This window comes from Cuculus canorus, chromosome 11 (genome assembly GCF_017976375.1).
Source record: "Cuculus canorus isolate bCucCan1 chromosome 11, bCucCan1.pri, whole genome shotgun sequence".
NCBI lineage: Eukaryota > Metazoa > Chordata > Aves > Cuculiformes > Cuculidae > Cuculus > Cuculus canorus.
In genome coordinates, this window is record NC_071411.1 from 18,595,602 (window position 1) to 18,614,415 (window position 18,814).

The 18,814-nt window shown below is 38.1% G+C and overlaps 1 protein-coding gene across 5 annotated transcripts in view; it reads left to right on the forward strand.

The window, feature by feature from the left end:
• The window catches only part of FHIT (fragile histidine triad diadenosine triphosphatase), a 616,279-nt gene that overhangs the window by 21,319 nt on the left and 576,146 nt on the right, over window positions 1-18,814 (forward strand). The window contains exon 1 of one of the 5 annotated variants that reach the window (XM_054076608.1): window positions 681-798. The exons of the other annotated variants lie outside the window; for them this stretch is intronic. The gene's annotated coding sequence lies outside the window, so the exon portion shown is untranslated. Of the gene's footprint in view, window positions 1-680; window positions 799-18,814 lie in introns of those variants that run through there. 5 annotated transcript variants of the gene reach the window in all.

Here is an 18,814-nt window from a genome sequence, read left to right on the forward strand (position 1 = left end):
GATTTGTGAGAGGATAACCCAAATGCACGCTGATAAAACATGAATATACAATTTGTACGTGCACACTTAAGTATCACTAAAAATTGTCAGTGAAGCTGTACACACCTGAGATGTATGTTCCTGTTTCCTAAATCCTGAGTTCCAAGCCAGTACACATGTGGCTTTGTCCCTTGACTTTGCTAATTTTTGTTGATCCTTCTCCTTATGTAGCCAGATCTTTCTATTCTAAATAATGGGAAGAATCATTGTCATTTGGGTGCAATTGTTTAAATTAAAAGAGGGAAGAAGGTAGAATGTTTTCTCTCAGTGGAGCAGTAATGAAATGAAGATAGGTAACTCCCTCTCACTAGATTCTTTCCTTCTACTGGAAAAACTGAAGGAGAGACTCTGAAGAATTTGGTTTTGGACAAATTTATGTTTCTTGTTATGCTAAAATAAGATTAAAACTACGCAGAACATTAATAGGATGATGTGTAGATTCACAGTAGCAAAGATCAGAAGAGATCAGTCAAGTGTTGAATTTGATCTCCTGTCTCAGGAATGTGAATTTCACTCATTTCCTTTGATGGTTAATCATCTTCCAGATTAAAGTTTGGTTTGCACTCTTTGATCTTTAGGCTGTGTTGAGCTGTCTCGCAGGACAGGTCCTCTAGGTCCTCTGTATCTTCAGTGGAAAAGGGTGCTGGCCAGACTGGCTCTAGCCCAGGCTCCTCTCTGGTTGCAGGACTGCTGGATGGCTTTAGTGTTAGTGACTAAACTGGTGTCATTACATCAGCAGAGAGAAGCAGCATCTTATCGGTATGGACTTTTTTTTCATACAGTAGGAGGTGAACAAAGTAAATATGGTTATTAATATAAAGGGTAAACATTCTCTTTTTACTGATAGGCAGGTTATATTTTTTAAATATATGTACATATTGCCCCTTTGTAGCCTTGAAGTACAGACAGAAAGTACTCTAGGAGTGTGTTTATTCCAATGTGTTGGCAAACATTGCTTTACACCCTTTGTTGTTATATTCACAGGTCTAAGAGTGTAGATTAAAGATAAGGCTGACAGGACAACTTCTTTAGCCACCTGGTTTCGCTATCATACAAAAATGCTGAGTGATAGTTAGAAGGAAAATGTAAAGAAAGTTGATATGCTGAGGGTCGCTAAATCTTAGGGAATGACTGCTGACTTCTGTGTTGTTCACAGTGGTTAAGTTATTCTGATGTAGTTATGTTTGCTGAGATTAGTGCTAGTGTATTTAAAAATAAATGCAGTGGTACTGCTTCTGGTCCCAGCTGAATAATGCCAGGTGGAGAAAAAAAACAAATTAAAAATGGCTTTTTTATGGATCTTTTGAATTTGCATGAGGCTCACTTATGAAGTAATGTGCACCAAGCATTTCTACAGAAGGCAGAAAATTCAGATGCGTGTATTGCATAGCTGTAGGTTCTTCACTGTTATTACGTGGATAAATACCTAACATTTAGGTAGGAAAGCGTAATAGTTATCTGCATATAAAGTGTCACAGTAACTAGTCTTTCCTTTGAAGATAGTTCAGCATTCTGTACTTACTCATAAATGTGTAACTTAATTGTTCTTTGATTAATGGTTAAACTAGAAATAGTTTTTTGCTAAAAAGAGATTAGATAATACGTCAGGCAGCCTGACAGAGACCCATTTTCATCAATAAGGTTTTTTGGTCGAATTAAAATATACCGTAATCTAATACTTGTTTTCTAGAATTTCTTTTTTTCTCATTTTGAGGTTTTGTTTTGTCAGTTCAGAAAAATTGAACTGTGAGAGCTAAAGCAGCCTGCAACGTTAAAGGACGATTTAGAAATTCAAAATAGTCACATTATGCAGTGAAATTTAAATTGATATGAATTTGTGGTGTCATCAATTGTAAATCACTATGATCAACTGTTTAAACATTTGTTAAGCAACAGATTTGTATAATATAGAAGAAATAAGTCTTTGCTGTGCTGTGGTATGAGTTTGATTCCCCCCCCCCCCCCGTTTGCATTTTATGACATGGTGGATTTGGTTTTGATATTTATGTGCACAGTTAAGCTGTTTCTAGGTAGATGAACGCCAAAAAAAGATACTGGAACAAATATTTGCAGTGACTAAAAGTATTTTCAAAGGAAGACTTTTAAGAGAAGCAAGAAAGTGTACTCACATGTATGGCAGCATGTAGGCTGACAGCTGTTTGTACCTGCTGAATCTTCTGTTTAGCTACAGCTAATGTGGTACCTGTGGTGTTGCATGCTGAAGGTGAATTTTGAACCAAATACTCTTGTTATATTTATCTTTAGTTTAGATAGTTTTGTCTTCCATTTCTTACACATGCACACCTACCCACCATACACAACTCAATTCTTTCTCCTGTTCTCTCTGTCCTGTTCTTTATTTTGGTATAGAAGGAAAATGGCTGTTAGATTCCTTTCGGTGCCTGCATCCTTTAGGTGGCACATCTGCATAGCTGGTGTCAGATGCTGTTACCTGCATTAATCATCAGACTTGTTTTTCCTTGGGGGATACGGGTGAGAGGAAAAAATCTTCTCTGAAGAGGTGATTAATTCTGCCTTTTTTATGAGCAGATTTCTTAGATGTTCTAGTCCATCAGATAGAAGCTATACACACCTTGATTGTGAGCTGGTGAATGTGACCTAGCTCCATCCTGAATCTGCTCTCTTACCCCTTTAGCACTGAGCTGAACTCAGGCTACTATGATTTGCCCCTTAGCATAAGCTACTGATCTGGGCTTAATGTCAAATTAAGAGAATTGAAAATTGCATTGAATTTGGATTGAAAAGGCAGTGTAGAGATGCCTGTGTTAGTAGGGTGTTAAGCTGACGGATGGTGATCAGAAGATGGTGATGAAGAGTCTCGATTGCAGATGATTGTGGGGGGAAAGTCTGCTTTTGGTTTGGAATAGTAAAAGAACAAATTGTAGCTGGGCTAGAAAGGACTGAGGGAATCAAAGCGGGCAGAGTGATAAAAATAGTTTTTAGTGTTGGAGATACTGGCTATCTGAAAACAAATGATCCTAAATCCTGATTTAGCACTACTCGTACAGGGAAAAGCACAAGAGACAATATTAGTCAGGGCTACAGGACACCAGGGTGTATTCAAGTATAGGATATTGATATACCTAGAATGTGTGAAAGGTTGGACTTGCTATCATGTCACTGTGAATGAGTTCTATATGTTGCCAGTTGATAAATAGTCTCAGATTTTCCAGTAGTTAAAGGAAATAATCAGGGAAGAACACAAAAGGATGGAGGAAGAGCTATTAAACTAGGAAAACGAATAATAAAATCTTAATCTATGGCACGTCCCTGCTTGGCAGTAATGCTTACTAGGTTGGAAGATGGCCGTGTGCAGGAAAAGCAGTCCATTTGCAAAGCAACAACTGTGTATTTATATTGTTTGACTGCTAGCACTGCAGTGGATCTAAATTTGATCAAGTGTCTTTGTCACAGAGAGTCAGTAAAAGTTTCCCCACTAATTATTACTAACGCATTTCATAGAATCATGGAATGCTTTGGGTTGGAAGGGACCTTAAAGCCCATCCAGCTTCACCCCCGTGTCATGGGAAGGGGCACCTCCAACTGGATCAGGTTGCTCAAAGCCTCATCCAACCTGGCCTTGAACACCTCCAGGGTTGAGGCATCCATGACTTCTCTGGGCAACCTGTTCCGGGGCCAACCCACCCTCATTGTAAATAATTTCTTCCTAATGTTTAATCTAAATCTTCCCCCTTCCAATTTAAAGCCACCCTCCTTGTCCTATCACTACATGCCTTTGTCCCTCCTTACAAGTCCCTCCCTACCTGGATATGAGAGCTGGAAATGCTAATAGTTGCTCAAATTCCACAAAGGAAGGGGAACAATCCTACCTTGACACAGAGAAGCAGTGTCCAGTTCCTAGAGGAGTAGGTGCTTCTCCTAATGCATTTGTGTTTCAGCAGGCTAACTTAGAAATAGCTTATTTGGTGAAAGCAGCAAGACCTGCTTTCCAAACTACCTCCTTCCTATATGCAAGATTTCCAAGACGGTTTCCTGTAGTAGCTGTTGTCTTGTGAGATGATTGATTTTAATGTTTTTCTGGGACAGTTGTTTATGGAAGGTATCCCTGGGTCATAGATACACTTTGAAAATGTCATTGCATTCAATAGCATAGATTTAATTATTGTTTTAATAAATGACCTGGATTTGGAAGTAGATGACTTTGGAAACCTGATGCTGTCTGGTAGAAAGCAGCATGGTGAATTGGAATGTGTGGTTAATATGTCCTTTTTAGAGTGAAAATATTTATAGTAATAGAACATCAATTATATTTTGGATGCATCAGAAAAATGGAGAGGTGATTGCTTGAATTAAGGTGACATTGTGTGTGAGTGCGATCGAATTTCGGTTCCCTCTTACCAAATACAATTGATAAGCCCTTAGAATCTCCAAATAAGTGCTTGTGCTTTCAGGTCAGGCCAGACCTCATGGATTGCTTTTGCTTTCCCTGCTAAAAGCAGATGCAAGCATGCCAAATTGCTTTGCTCCAGCTTAACCCTAGCACTGTTTGAATTCATAAATGCTACAAAAGGAAAGCTTAGGAACGCATGCAACAGTGAAGTGGAAAAATGTCATGCCTACCTAATCTGTTTCCTGGGATGGGGAGAGAAATGTTTTTATATTTTTCTTTGATTTGGGGACTAAAATAAGGACCGGATGTTACGTTTATAATCAAGAATTGTCTTTCATATTATCAGTGTGTGTAAACCCAGCATTTTCTGTTGTCTTGCTGGTATATTGGCTCTGAAATGAGATAGCGAAGGTATTTTTTTTACTGTATGGAAGTAGCATAGCATGCTGTATTTAAATTATTTTTCTTTTTTTTTGCACTTGGCTACATAATAGTTATTAAACAGCTGTTTATTCTGAAGCTCTTATTTTGAGGATAAAGTGTTCAAGTGGTAGCACACCATTCATTTATGGATGAAACAAAGCAATGCTGCATAAGGGCTTTATGCGGTAAGTAGTTTACAGCAGTATCAGAAATGGCATCAGTGGGAGCTTTGCTATGAATTGATAACGATTACATAGTTTTAAATAACTTGGACAGGAAGAAAATGCTCCTAAAGTAGGGCGCTTGAGGGAAAAGTAGGTTTTCACACTGTAAACAGGGTCCTCTGAAAGCCTGGGGAAGCAAAAAAAAAAAATAGAGGGAGAAAAAAAGGGAATACATGCCATGTTTCCATCATCAAGTTTTTGTCATAGCTTTGTGGCTCAAAACAAACTATATTTACAACAGCCACTTTGTCAGAGCTCCACAATGCAGTAAGTTAAATCATTGCATCATTTGAGGAACACTTGTTCATTTACCATGTGGGGTTTTTTTATCCATTTACAGTATGGAGATGTCAATAAGATGAATTGTTGAAAAAGGAAGTGAAGCAGAAGTGGGTAAGGTTCAGTGCATGTGTTGATACCACATCTTGTTGTGTGCATAAGGTGAGCGGCTGAATGGAGTAATTTTTCCCATTATTACTTTCTAGAATGATTTTTTTTTAATAGCGTTTTGTTTTAAATCCTTCCTGTATAGCCAGGGTGATATTGCCGTCACACAGTAACTTTTAATTCCTTGTTCACAGATCAGGACTGTGAGTTCCAAGTTGCTTCCTCTCTTTGAGATAGTAGGGAAAAACATTATTGATGCATCAGTCAGGAATTGCCGTGCTTTTGTTGAGCACAGTAATGATGTTATGCACATTGTTCCTTTAGTGAAGAGGAGGATGATTTTTCCCATGGATGGAATGTAGCTATGTGTAGTGTTTTCACAAATTCTTCCTTTCAGTTTTGCATATACGTAGTGTGAATCATTCTTAAAAAAGTGTTTCCACAAGAGACAGAGGGGTTTGTCCCCTTACATTGAAGAGTTTTTTTTCTTATTCCTAAATGTTCCTGACAGCTCTTGGAAGGATGTTCTTTTTTTACCTGATCGTCTTTGCTGATGTATTTACTGCATGAGCTTAGCAGGTATTGTCCTTCAAACTTCTGAAGATTAATGCGTTTTACAACTTAATGTTTGGGATTACATCTTTCAAGCTGTATACCACACTGATTTCTAACTTTAAAGGTTTTCAACACGTTATTTCTTGAGTTTATGTTAGAATTTGGGTATGGATAGAAGAGATAAGAGCAGTTGCAATCTGTTTTCCAGGTGACTGCATCATATGGTCTTAAAATTCTGTATATCACAGTAGGACTGAAATACAACCTGAAATGTGAATTTATACTGAGATTTAGGTTGTGTAACACTCCTGTCTGATCTAGGAGGTTCAGATGATATTAAAATGCAGCTGTCTTGGGAGCCACTGTTATGCCAGTAGTTCCTGGCTAAGGTCAAATATTTATCAAAATCACTTATGGATGTTTTTTTTTCTAAGTGAAACAAAGCAGTTCACCTTCATAAGCAGTAATTGTGGGAAATGTGTTAAGTTTACTGTCCTGAAGGTGGTTTAATGGTCGTGTAAACTTCTACCTGTAATCAAGTTTGTTAATCTACAAACAGAATTTAAATAATAATTAACTAATAATTTAACTAGTAATTGCACAATTTAAAGTGAGGGTAACTAATACCTTGTGTCTTACCTATGAGCTTTGCTCTGTTTTGTCACACATGAAATACAAGGTGACTAGATTGTAAAGCTGAAATTCTGTCTCTAACAGGCGTTGAATCCTTCTCTTCTGCAAGGTGCTGCTTAAACTTGAATGCCTCTCATTGTAGTTCCCAGGCTGAAAGAAGGCAGGTGATTCTTCAGTTAAAGTAGTTTTCCATGTGTTATGCATTCGTAAAAATAACGCAATAGCATTTAGGTAGACAGTCTGTCAGCCCAGTGAGACATTGACAGGATTTTACAGGATGCAGATGGCAGTGGAAAATCAAGTCTTTCACCGATAGCATACGTTTTACATTTTCTTTCCGATGACAATCTGGTTATTAGGTTGTTAGTTTTCCCACAAAACATAGCATGTGACTACCTAATTAGATTGCTGTAAAGCCCATTGGTAATGCCGATGTATTTCTCACAATCCTTTTGCCCTGGGTTGCTTTTGTTAAGGGCTAATTTCTCAGTATTGGGAAAAACGGTTGTTCACGGGGCTAAACATGAAAAATGCATTATGCTTGATGTTACGCTTGATGTTCTTGGTGAAAGTATAATGTGCAACAGAATTCTATATATTACATCTCTTGAAGCCATAGCTTCTGTGGAAAAATGGCAAAAAGATGTTTAGATTACAATTAAAGGGATTCCATTTTGTCATAGCTGGTAAGAGATTAAACCTTAATCATTCAATTAAAGATTTAGGCCTAACTTTTTTAAATCTAGAAGATCAGTAACAAAACAAACTTGGTCTGAGTAAGTATGTGTGGTTTGGCACTGCAAAGCAGTTGCTCCTTGCGCTTAGTGAATATCCATTAAGGGAATGGTTTGTGTTTCACAAGGTAGGTGAAGAAATCACATAGAAGTAGTTTATTTTTTGTATATGCCTTAAAATTTTCCACTAATGAAACCTACATTGTCAGGGCTTCATCCAAGGGAAATTGCTTTTTACTATTAAAAAGGTAATTCACACTTGAACTTCTGTGTGATAGCAGCAAGACTGAAAGGTACTAGTAGGAAATTGCTTATTTAAAAATACTCAAACTCGGTTGCAGGGAATTGAAGTCACTGGGAAGATTTAGCAAAGTGTTTTAAATACTTAGCAGGCAAATAGGACATACTGAAGCCCCTCCACGTTTCATGAACCCTCAGGGTGGAGGCAAAGCTAGTGTTTGAAACCCTTCACCTGTCTGTTGAGCAGAAGCAGTGCCAAAGGTAAATTTAGAAGTCAAGGCATGGCAGGGCTATCATTTGTCAGTAAAGACAGGAAAATACCCTTTTCTATTTAGGGGGCTTTTATTTCCTTTAACCATGCTTTAATAAAAATAAAAAATAAAACCCAGAATGAACAAGAAATGCCACCCCTGGTTGTATAACTTCAGGCATGTATTGTTTTATTTAAAACATTTCTAAAGGAAAAGCCACAGAAATATATCATCACCCTGGCAAGGGAATGTTGTTAGGAACAGAAACGAGGATAGAACATGTCACTGCAGGTGTTAGGCACCCTTTAAACTAATTCAGTTAGGAAGACTGTCAAAAAGTTAATGCAAATCAATTTTCAAAAAGACGTTCTTTATCAAGCACTTCTGAAATTGCAGTTTTGAACTCTTAGGAGAAATTAAATAAAGATTCTAATTTTGTCTTTCGTACTGTTTACTGTCAACATAAGAAGCTGGCTTAATTCAATGGGAGTTGCAATTTATATCTAGGAGTTGTAATTTTCATTATTGCTGCACAACTTAGGCAATTCCTGCTTATCCATGCTAGATGTGTATAATGCCATTTTTGTAAGATGATAAAGTTTAATATCTAAATAATACTACTGCAAATGCAGTTTTGTATAGTGGAGTATTTCAGATTTTAGAATGGAAATTTATAACAGTTTAAATCAATGTTGTCATATTTGATTATCACGGCATAGTTCAGCTCAGTGGCTACTTGATAATTCTCCAGTAGTCCAGCTCTCTGGTAAATTACTCTTCATTTTTAAGAAAACAATTTTTAAGAAGCTTCTAGTTATCATCTTTAAACCCACACCACATTTTTTGTGTCTCAAACTATTGTCGTCCTTTTTCAAATGAGAGTTTCTTGGAATCTCTGCTAATGGAACGATATGAGCAAAGAAGGTAGAAACAAAACTGTTCCATCTGCTTTTCTGGAAGACTCTGTCTGGTGGCGACTCTCTTGGCTGAGCGAGGCTGGGTGGTTTTAGTCAGGCTGAGTGTTCAGGAGTTGCTTCCTTGGAGAGAAACTCCCACTTGGGTTCGGTGCTACAAGGCATGGATGGCTTTTTGCCATGTCCTTGCTATATACCTCATCTGTTTTACCCCTCCAGTGTTGTTACTAAGGGTTAGACCTAAGAAGCTGTGGTAGCTAATTGATTCTTCATTTTCCCACTGTCTGTGTTCTATACTCAGCATGAGGGAGGATAAATTCTTACTATAATTCACATCTACAATTTAAAATATAAGTAAACCTGTTTATTTTTATTAACATAAAAATGAGATGTTGAGTCAAATAGTGGTAATCTGAAGCTATTAATGTGTTTTATGCTACTTAAATCTGTATTTTAGAAATATTTATTTTAGTGTTTTCCTCTAGGTAATGCTTTGGTAATACAAATCTCTGCTACTGATGATGTTTAAGTAGTTTTACAAACTAGATTTCTTCCAGGAAGATCGTTGCTGGCATCCAAGCCTAGACAACACAGAAAGATTTTTAGGACTTGCTCTTTTCTTGTGTATTTAAAGACCAATTACAAGAATGGAAGTTTAGTGATGAATACACTGTTCTAAATTGATTAGAGAACTTTATAACACATTTTTTTTCCTCTCATAACTTAGAAACTTCTATATTTTTCATTTCCCGCTACCTGGCAGAAGCTAATTTAAGTAAGCAAACCTGATTACACTTTGCAAATGTGCAGAAGTTGTGTTTATATTTGAGTATTGCTCCCTGGGAATATCTCAGCTTCCTGTCACAGGAGTGATGGATGCTGACGTGGAAGAGGTCCTTCCTGGAGTGGGAGGCACTGACACCAGCACGGTTGGCCGTGTTGTTGGTTCTGTCTGATGTTGTCCCTCCTGATGTTCTGGAACTAACTGCCTTGAAAAAGACAAGGAGCGCACCCTATCTGCCTTTATGGAAAGCTGTTTCTTCTGATCAGTCATATCACGATACCTCATTTGAACAGTTTTCTTGATAATCTTACGTTGAAGCCAAGCTATCGAAGCAGTTTTCCGTTGCAGAGTGATTTTCTATGCAGTGATTGACTGCGGATGGGTAGTAAGGGTTCACCATAGCATCAAAGAGTCTGTCTAGTGCTACTAAAATGTTAGATTAAGTTACAGACTTGCAAGCATCATTTGCTGGCAAGTGTGTTCTGGCCTAAATCCCTTTGTTCAATCACCAGGTAAGAAAACTAACAAACTTGATTTGTCCCATATAAATGAGTTAAAGAAGCAGATTTTATCAATGGAGACCTTGCTGAAGAATTTCACTTGCTTCTTCTGTCTTTCCTTTATCCCAAACTGGAAAGATTAATTAACCTTATATTTTATGCACTATATTTTATGCATTACGTTTTATGGATTTTCTAATTGCATGTAGTTCAGAAGAGGTAACATTGAGATTTAAAAATAACTAATTCTTAGCCCCAACCTTTTTATGAGGGAAGGAGAGGTTTACTATAAACACTCCACATGCTCACAGTTATACTGAAAGTGATTACTAGAGCTTTGTCTTTCAATTTATTACATACTACTTGGTTTTGTTAGTATTCAGGACACTTGACAACATCCTTGTCTTGTGAATCTGTTTATTGTACTTTTTCAGTTTGTTTTAGTTAGACTGTATTGTAAAGGATACAAGGACAAATCTTTTGTTAGAGATGGTGTCTTCAGTTGCACTGCTGGCCCTTATGGAAAAAGTAGCTCTGGGATTTTTTTCTTATTATCAGCTGTCTAATTAATAATTTTCCTCTTCCCACAAATGCACGCTGTATCTTAAAGTCATTTTAAAAAAGAGAAGGGGAAAAAAAAGGTGCTTTTGACACTGTTGGTCTAGGAGAAGTGTTCGGAGAGGGAATCTACTCTCTAAAGGAGGACATCTGGGGAAGAACTGTTAGCCACTTCAAGGAGAACCTTTGGAACAAATACATGCTTCGCATGGGAGGGGTGAGCATGAGTGAAAACTGAAGAAGGGATCATGATCTGTGAAAACCCCATCCACTGGAGCACTCATACTGCAGAATAGCATGTTGCAAACGTAACACCTCAGAGTAAGCTGCCATGTGAAAACGAGGTGTTTACTTTCATTAGAACTGTGTTCTTATAAGAGCTTTTCCTGGGTTTTGTAGAATTAAGTAGGACGTGCTCAGGATGTGAAAATGAGATGTGGATTTACTTGGAGGATGTGAAGATTCAGAGCATCCATGGAGGATTCCTTCATTACACTGACAAGGGGCCTTAGTGTTTTGGGAGGCACAAACAGGTAGAAGGAGCAGAGGCGGATAAAGCTATTGTCTTCAGCATGGAGATGAATTAGAGTTAACCAGGTGTTACTGTGTGTAAAAAAACATTTTTGAGAATGCTTTCAGAAGATATTTTGACGAGTTCAGGGAGGAGTTGGTGATATCATTAAATAAGTTGACAACTTCTGTAACTGGCTTTTTGGTATTATAGCTCAAGGGAAAGTCAATAAACTTTGATTCCCAGCATGAATGTAATTATTATGATTTTTGTTTCTTCTTTTTTTTTTTCTTTTCTTTTCTGGCTTCTTCTGCAGAAGCTGCAGTACTGTAATATCAGATGGCCAAAAGCAATTCAGAAAGTCAGCGTCCCATAGGATGACATACAAATGTAGGAAGACTGGGGGTGGAATAAATAATTTCCTCTGATCTTGTTAGGGATGAAATTATTATAGAGAAGCAAATGTAATTTGCTGAATATTCTGTGAGAAAGAGAAGTATGAAGCTCCTTTGATTACCAAAGGTACTCTTTTCAAGTGTTTTTCTCTTCCCTTCACCCACAATATTTTCCTTACACAGTATAAAAACTGTTCTCATCACCACTTGTTTTGTAGTTGTAATTGCCTGCTTTAGGCCACTGCTCTTGTATTGTGATTGATTTGGGATAATCAGACATTAATCTTCATCTTCCCTAAGCTTGCCCTAGTGAGAACTTACTTGAAATGTTTTGGTAAGAGAACTTACTCTGTCTTTGTGATTATAAAATCATTCTGATTTTAATTTTGCTGAAAGATTTCAATCTCAACAGTGCAGTTGAGTCAGTGAAAGATGTTCCAAGTGCACGTGAGGCTTGCCAGGTGGAGTTGTCTGTTAGTAGAGAGTAATAGGATGTTTTAGTGGTCTGGAGTAGGGACGACTGTCAGTAGTGTTTACCTTGGCAACAACAAGGTATTGCAAGTGGAACAAGGCATAAATGTAGTATGTAAGTAATATTCTGAATAAGAGTAATCATTAGTGGTGCTAATTAGCAGATGCTCCAGTTGCATGTGAAACAGGTTGCCCAGAGAACTGTCCTGTACCTGTACTTCTGAAACAGCTGATGTCAGCTGGTGTCTAGGTAATGGATTTGATGACTTTCTGCACGCTTTCCTGAAAAGCTGCATGAAGAGTCTGTAGTTGTAGTTAGTGGTAACATCACAGAGGATTATTTTCCCTAGTGATGTGTGTTTTATTCCTAGGTGTGTGTACACACATCATTAAATCCCTATTCATGGTACAAATATTTGTATAGGTTCAAAATCCTGAATGACCAAGCAAGTTTTATAGTTTGAAGTAATCTTGCACAGGCAGTTGGCTGTATGACTAATAGAATTACGTATGCGTAAAATTGCTTTTACTGTAGAAGCCAAAATGCAGAATAATAGCTTGTCAAACTGTCATTTGCAAGTGAGATCATAGATTTCGTAGTCCAAATTAGGTTGTGTTCTTTTTCTTTTTGTCAGGTCACATTCTAATAACCATATTGTGCATTAAACCCTGTGATTATCTGAACACTTGACAGATGGTAGGCTGTTAATTTATATGTAAGAGACAGTGATTGCCTGTGCAGTAATAGTATTCAACAAAATATGAAATGTCAAAATCTACTTTTTTGTTATGTTTTAACTTGACTTATTTCAGCAAGGTAATTCCAGCAGAGTAATTTTTTTTATAGTGAAACATATGCTTTGTTTACTACTGTTAACAGATTTTGGAGTTTTAAATCTTACCCTTTAGATTGAGAAATGTTTCCATGTTGGTCTACAGTACAATGAAAATGAAAAAGTTACTACACTTACTAATGTAAAGTTTTCAATATGTGTATTACTCAGTTCTAAGGACAGTGAGATTAGTTTTAGGGTTACTTACGAATTAGTATGGCACTGATCAGTTTGGTTTATTATAACACAGCTGTCCTAACTTTATACCAAAGTTCTGTATTAGTTACCAAATTGAGTTGTTTGTTGCTTCTAACATCTTTGTTAATTACCATGGAATCATAGAGTCATAAAGGTTGACAAAGACCTCTGAGATCATCCAGTCCAACTGTCAGCCCAACACCATCGTGCCTACTAAATTGTGTCCCGAAGTGCCATGTCTACATGTCTTTTGACCACCTCCAGGGGGATGTTGCTCTTAACTCATTTGTAAGATGTCACAGAAAACAATTTGAGCCCATAGGATTTTACCTTTTGATGGATTTGGCAGACAACTGGGGTTCTAATCTGTAGCTGGAGGGAAGAGAGTAAGAAGTGGCGCAGTTCAGTACCACAGGTTTCAGCGCCACACGCGTACCTGTATGAATTACTTGACTGTCATGGAGGTGCCTCCCAACCCATGATCTGTTCATCTTCATGAAAGCTGTGTTTCATAAACATATTGGTCAGCAGTTACTTGAAGGAGGTGGAAAATTGCTAAGCAGAATTTGAAAGGTTATGCGGAGCATACTGAGAAGCATAGAAGAGACAAATAGAACGTTGTTGTATTGTCTGGAACAGTTAACACTAAAAGAATTAATTTCCATTGCCAGTAGTTCTTCAAAGAACTAACTTACTGGTTGCTTGAATAGTTTTCCACATCATCACTTAGTTAAAGTCAGTGGGACTGGGCTTCCTTTTAAATTGTCGTAAGGTACAGGGTGGCTTTGCAGTAATTAATGGTTAATTGGAAACATTTGCTTAACCCTTGGAAATCAGGCTTTTTCACAAATAGTGTGGCTATGAATTGTTATTGGTTGATAAACTAATAACTAGTTAATTGGAATATGACCTAGTGGTCCATGATTTATTCTTACTTTTGTAGTTCAGTTGGTTCCTTATTTTTTCAAAGAAGTTTCCTTAATTTCTTTTTTTCAACAGCAATTAAAAAAAATCATTAGCTCTTTTCCCCCAGTTTCACATGCTTCTCAATTCCTAAAGAATGGCAGCACTTCACAGAAATTAGCTTTATGCAGATGCTGGAATTGTTTTGTCTGCTGTTCAGTTGCTTTATAATTGGGATGGGCGGAAACAGCCCAGTGGAGCAGAGGAGGACATAAGCAGATTTGACCTGGTATTTTGTGTGAAAGCAAGACTGAGACTGGCAAGTGGGGGATAAGTTGGACAATATTGCAAGAAGTTGTGTTAAAAACATTTTTGGAAGGGTTTAGCTAGATGATGGAGAGAGCTTTTGCTCTGTAAAAATGAAGCTGTGTGCTTAGTTATTATTGCTTCATTGTAATTTTAAGTTCCAAGAGTATAAATTGCATTTTCTTTATTGAATGGCCCTTCTACTCCTTGTTTAATCCCCTGCTGGCATTTCAAGGAAAACTTGTGCAGATGCTTGAACACAAGATGTTCCAGATGTGGAAGTCTAAACCCAGCCATTATTCAATGGAGGGGTAATGGCTGAACATCGAAAGCTGCATTTAGAAAACGTGCGTTCAGAACAACTGGAGAACTGAGCAAACGTAGAAGCCTGCTGAAACCTCTGTTTGGAAACTTAAGCTCTGAAGCTAACAAGCATGAATATCCTCTACCATCCTCTGTTGCCCTTAATACCCCTCTTAAACCAGTGTATGATTTGCTTTGAAGTCAGTACACTGACCTTCAAATAAAGGGCAATTTTTTTTACTTTATGATTAAGAAACCGGTGATTTATATATAAAATTTTCTAAAAACTAACTCATTTTGCCAAGAAAAATTGCCTCAACACTTGTATGGAACTAGAGATAGCGTTGCTGCTTTTCCTTGAGAGCGGTGGATCCCTGTTGTAACTTCTGTTAAACAGTTCTGTCTGGACAGAGGATTCTTCAAAGTTAATGTTCAGAGAAGTATGTGACAAATAGTAAACATGTGTTGTTTAAAGAACCACCAAATTCTAATATTGATAGCACTTTACGTACATAAAGTGCATGATTCCTGGCATAACTTTCTGAAGCTGAAATACGAATACCCAAAGAAGCAAGCTGATGTTATAGTTCCCCTTAACAGTGCTCCTTTCAGTAAATGCGTTCTACCTTTAACTCTTGGCAAGGAATTCCTTAGTCCCTTCAGGTTATGGAATGCTCTCCGCTTATATGCAAGTTCAGGAGATTTGCTTGTTATTGTTTTGTATCTGCTGAGCCTTCAACTAAATTTTAACACCTTTGAGTTGAAAAATTTCACATTTTTAGGAGATAAAGTCCCCCAAATACTTGGCTTCTAACGAACAGCTTGTAGTTTTCTAGTGTTTGTGGAAAGAAATCAAGGGAAAGAAAAATAGGCAGCAAAGTATTTAATTTGCTTCAAATACTTTCCCACTGAAGAGAGTTGAAGTAGAAACTGCATGCAATCTTAATGATGTATTTTGCAGTTCAGTTGTCTTTGGCTGACAGATTATTGTTATGCATTTATAATCAATCACTGTTGTATTTATGTATTCAGTAACTCTTGATTTACAGAGCAGTAAGTTCCTTATTAATGTTCCTTAATCACTAACAAAAGTAGTTTTCTGTAAACTGCGTTTCAGAAGGCTGAGAAAGGAGTCATCAAACCCTAAAGAATGATTATTGTTTTACTTATATTTATACGTGTCACTGTATTGTGGTGTCATTTTCACAGAATCATGGAATGGTTTGGATTGGAAGGGACCTTAAAGATCATTTAATTCCACCCCTCTGCAATGGGCAGGGGCACGTCTGACTGGATCAGGCTGCTCAAAGCCCCGTCCAACCTGGCCTTGAACACCACCAGGGACGGGGCATCTGTGACTTCTCTGGGCAACCTGTGCCAGTGCTTCAGCACCTTCATGAATAATTTCTTCCTTATATGTAATTTAAATATCTCCTCTTTCAGTTTAAAGCTCTTAACCCTTGTCCTGTTGCCACCTGTCCTCGTATCAAGTCTGTCTCCAGGTTTCTTGTAGGCCCTATTTAGGTACTGGAAGGCCATGATATGTCTCCCTAGAGCCTTCTCTTCTCTAGGCTGCACAACTCCAACTCTCAGCCTTTCCATATAAGAGAGGTACTCCAGCCCTTGGATCATTTTGTGGACTAGTCTGGACCACTCCAACATGTCCATGTCCTTCCTGTGGACTCTAGAGCTGGAGGCAGGACTCCACGTGGGCTCTCAAGAGAGCAGAGTAGAGGAGCAGAGTCCCTTCTCTCCACCTGCTGACGGCCACCTGGGCAGTGAGTGCTCATTGCTGGCTCATGTCCTGCTTTTCAGCCACCAGTGGATTTTCAGAGGGTGTTTGTTGGAAGTCTTATAGGCTGTGAGTTGCTACCAGGAAGGCAAAGGTAATTTTTATGAGTATATGACTTACTGAACTTTTGTTGGCTTCCAAGCTTGGAGAATGAGTTTGTCATCAGCATAGTTACGATACGTTATGTAAACACTTACTACAGAAATGTTACCCTGGAAGTACAATGTTTTTCAGGAAGAGGGGCATGTACGAGAATTTCATAAACAAAATAGATGGCAGTGTTCTTACAAGATCGATGCTTTTATCTAACTGTTCTGACCTCTTAGACATTACAAAGATCTGTTCAATCATGGATGCTTGTGACATTTTAAAGGTACTACAGAACAGTATAGTATATGATGATCTGCACATAATGTTAGAATGATATTTCATGTAACCTTTTCCAAATACATGGAAAAGCATTGCTTTTATATTTTGATCATGTTCCAAGAATGTCCTGCCAAAGAGAGAAATCTCAATTTAAGTAACAGCATTGTTGCAGCCGTTGAGTTCTTCTGCAGTTTTTCCTGCCATTTCCTGTAATGGTGCCATTAAAGTGTATTTAAAATAGAAAATATAATTACTAAGATGAGCTTTTGCAGTGCTAAATAGCAGGCCAGAAACATGCCGGGCCTGTCTGTCAAGCCAAGCTGCAGCTTAGTATTTCTTTTTTAGAAAAAATACTCCTTGACTCTGGAGTAAAGTAGTAATTGCCGCTCGGTAATTTATCTTTTAATTTTCTATTGTGGTCTTAGTGTTTTGGCTTGAAGATGTTGGCATGTGGTCAAACAATTTGTACATCTGCCATTTCTGGATAAAAATCCTGCAGTTGGGCATCAGAGAGTTGTTAGAAGAATTTGATGATGGTTTTGTGGCCCCCATGAGTTGTTCTCAGGCTCCTGTCGTAGTGATTGAAGCACAAGAACGGTGGCTCGAAGACATAACAAAACTGTTCCCTGAATCAGGATACTTACATTCCATAGCTGATTAAAGTACTGAATGATAGAATGGTTTGGGTTGAAAGGGACCTTAAAGATCATCCAGTTTGACCCCTTGCCATGGGCAGGGACACCTCCCACTGGCTCAGGCTGCCTTGAACACCTCCAGGGATGGGGCAGCCACAGCTTCCCCGGGCAACCTGGGCCAGTGTCTCACCACCTTCACAGTGAAGTTCCTCCTTATGTCCAGTCTAAATCTGCCCCTCTCCAGTTTATCCCCATTACCCCTTGTCCTATCACCACAAGCCTTTGTGAACAGTCCCTCTCCAGCTTTCTTGTAGCCCCTTCAGGTACTAGAAGGTCTCTCTGAGGTCTCCTCGGAGCCTTTTCTTCTCCAGGCTGAACAACTCCGACTCTCTCAGCCTGTCCTTGTGTGTTAAAGACGACTTCCTGGAAAGCATTAAGAGTGCACGCTAGGGCATAGCAGGTGACTGTATGAAGCACCTTAGCTAAAACCCTACTAATGCGGTGTTAACAATGTTTATTGTACCAGTTGCTGACCGTGTAAATATTTCTGTTTGTACAAGTGTTGCTTCAGGTTTGGAGGTGTTTTGGTACCTGTTTTCTGCAAGATGGAATGCATTCAGGACCTTTCTTTAAAGCACACCGTAGTAGTTGTATCATGATATTGTAGTATTGTTGCTTTTGATTTCACTAATAGATTTGTCCATATACAAGTGAAAAAGTAATGCCATGAGCAATGTTGTTGTTTGCAATTGAAACTTTTGGCAGATGAAATTGTTATCAGAAGGTAAAAAACCTTTAACAGAGGGTGACGTATGAGGTTCCCATGGAGTCTCCTTTTGAAAAGAAAGTCTTGAACAAATTCTTTTTTCATTTCAGTAATGAATCATTCGAGATGCGCTCTTCTTTATATGAAACCATCTTCCATTAAATTAGCTTCGGTAAGGATGTCAAATGAAGTATTAAAAATGCAGTGAACGATCCACATGCAGTATTTGTATTAGCAACTGCTTAGGGGGATGATAAAAATGTTAGGCGAACCTAGTGGATTATAGATGTTTTTGCAAACCTTAAATACGTTACAGATTGTGAAGGTTCAGTGAAACTCTAAGACTGTGGAAATATAGGCTGTTATGCAGCAGCAGGTTGCCGTTACACAATAGAGGAAACAAAAGTCATTGTTCTTTATGGGAATCTAAAAGGGAACAAACAAAACTGAAAAGTAGCACAGGCGTTAATGACTTTAGAAGCAGAGGAGCATGTCTTAATTAAAGAGATTAAGCAGTCTAAAAGGGGTGATGTGCAGGAGTAGGGAGGGGGAATCTTGGAAGTACTTCTCAGTTTTATATTTTGTAGAACTTTTTGTGACTTAAATTCCCTTTGAGATAGCTGAATGCTCCAGGTCCAAGCGTGCTGCCAACAATTAGCCAACCGTGATGACAGCTGGAAGAAAGGATGTTGGTCCTCATAACACTTGCTGCATCTTC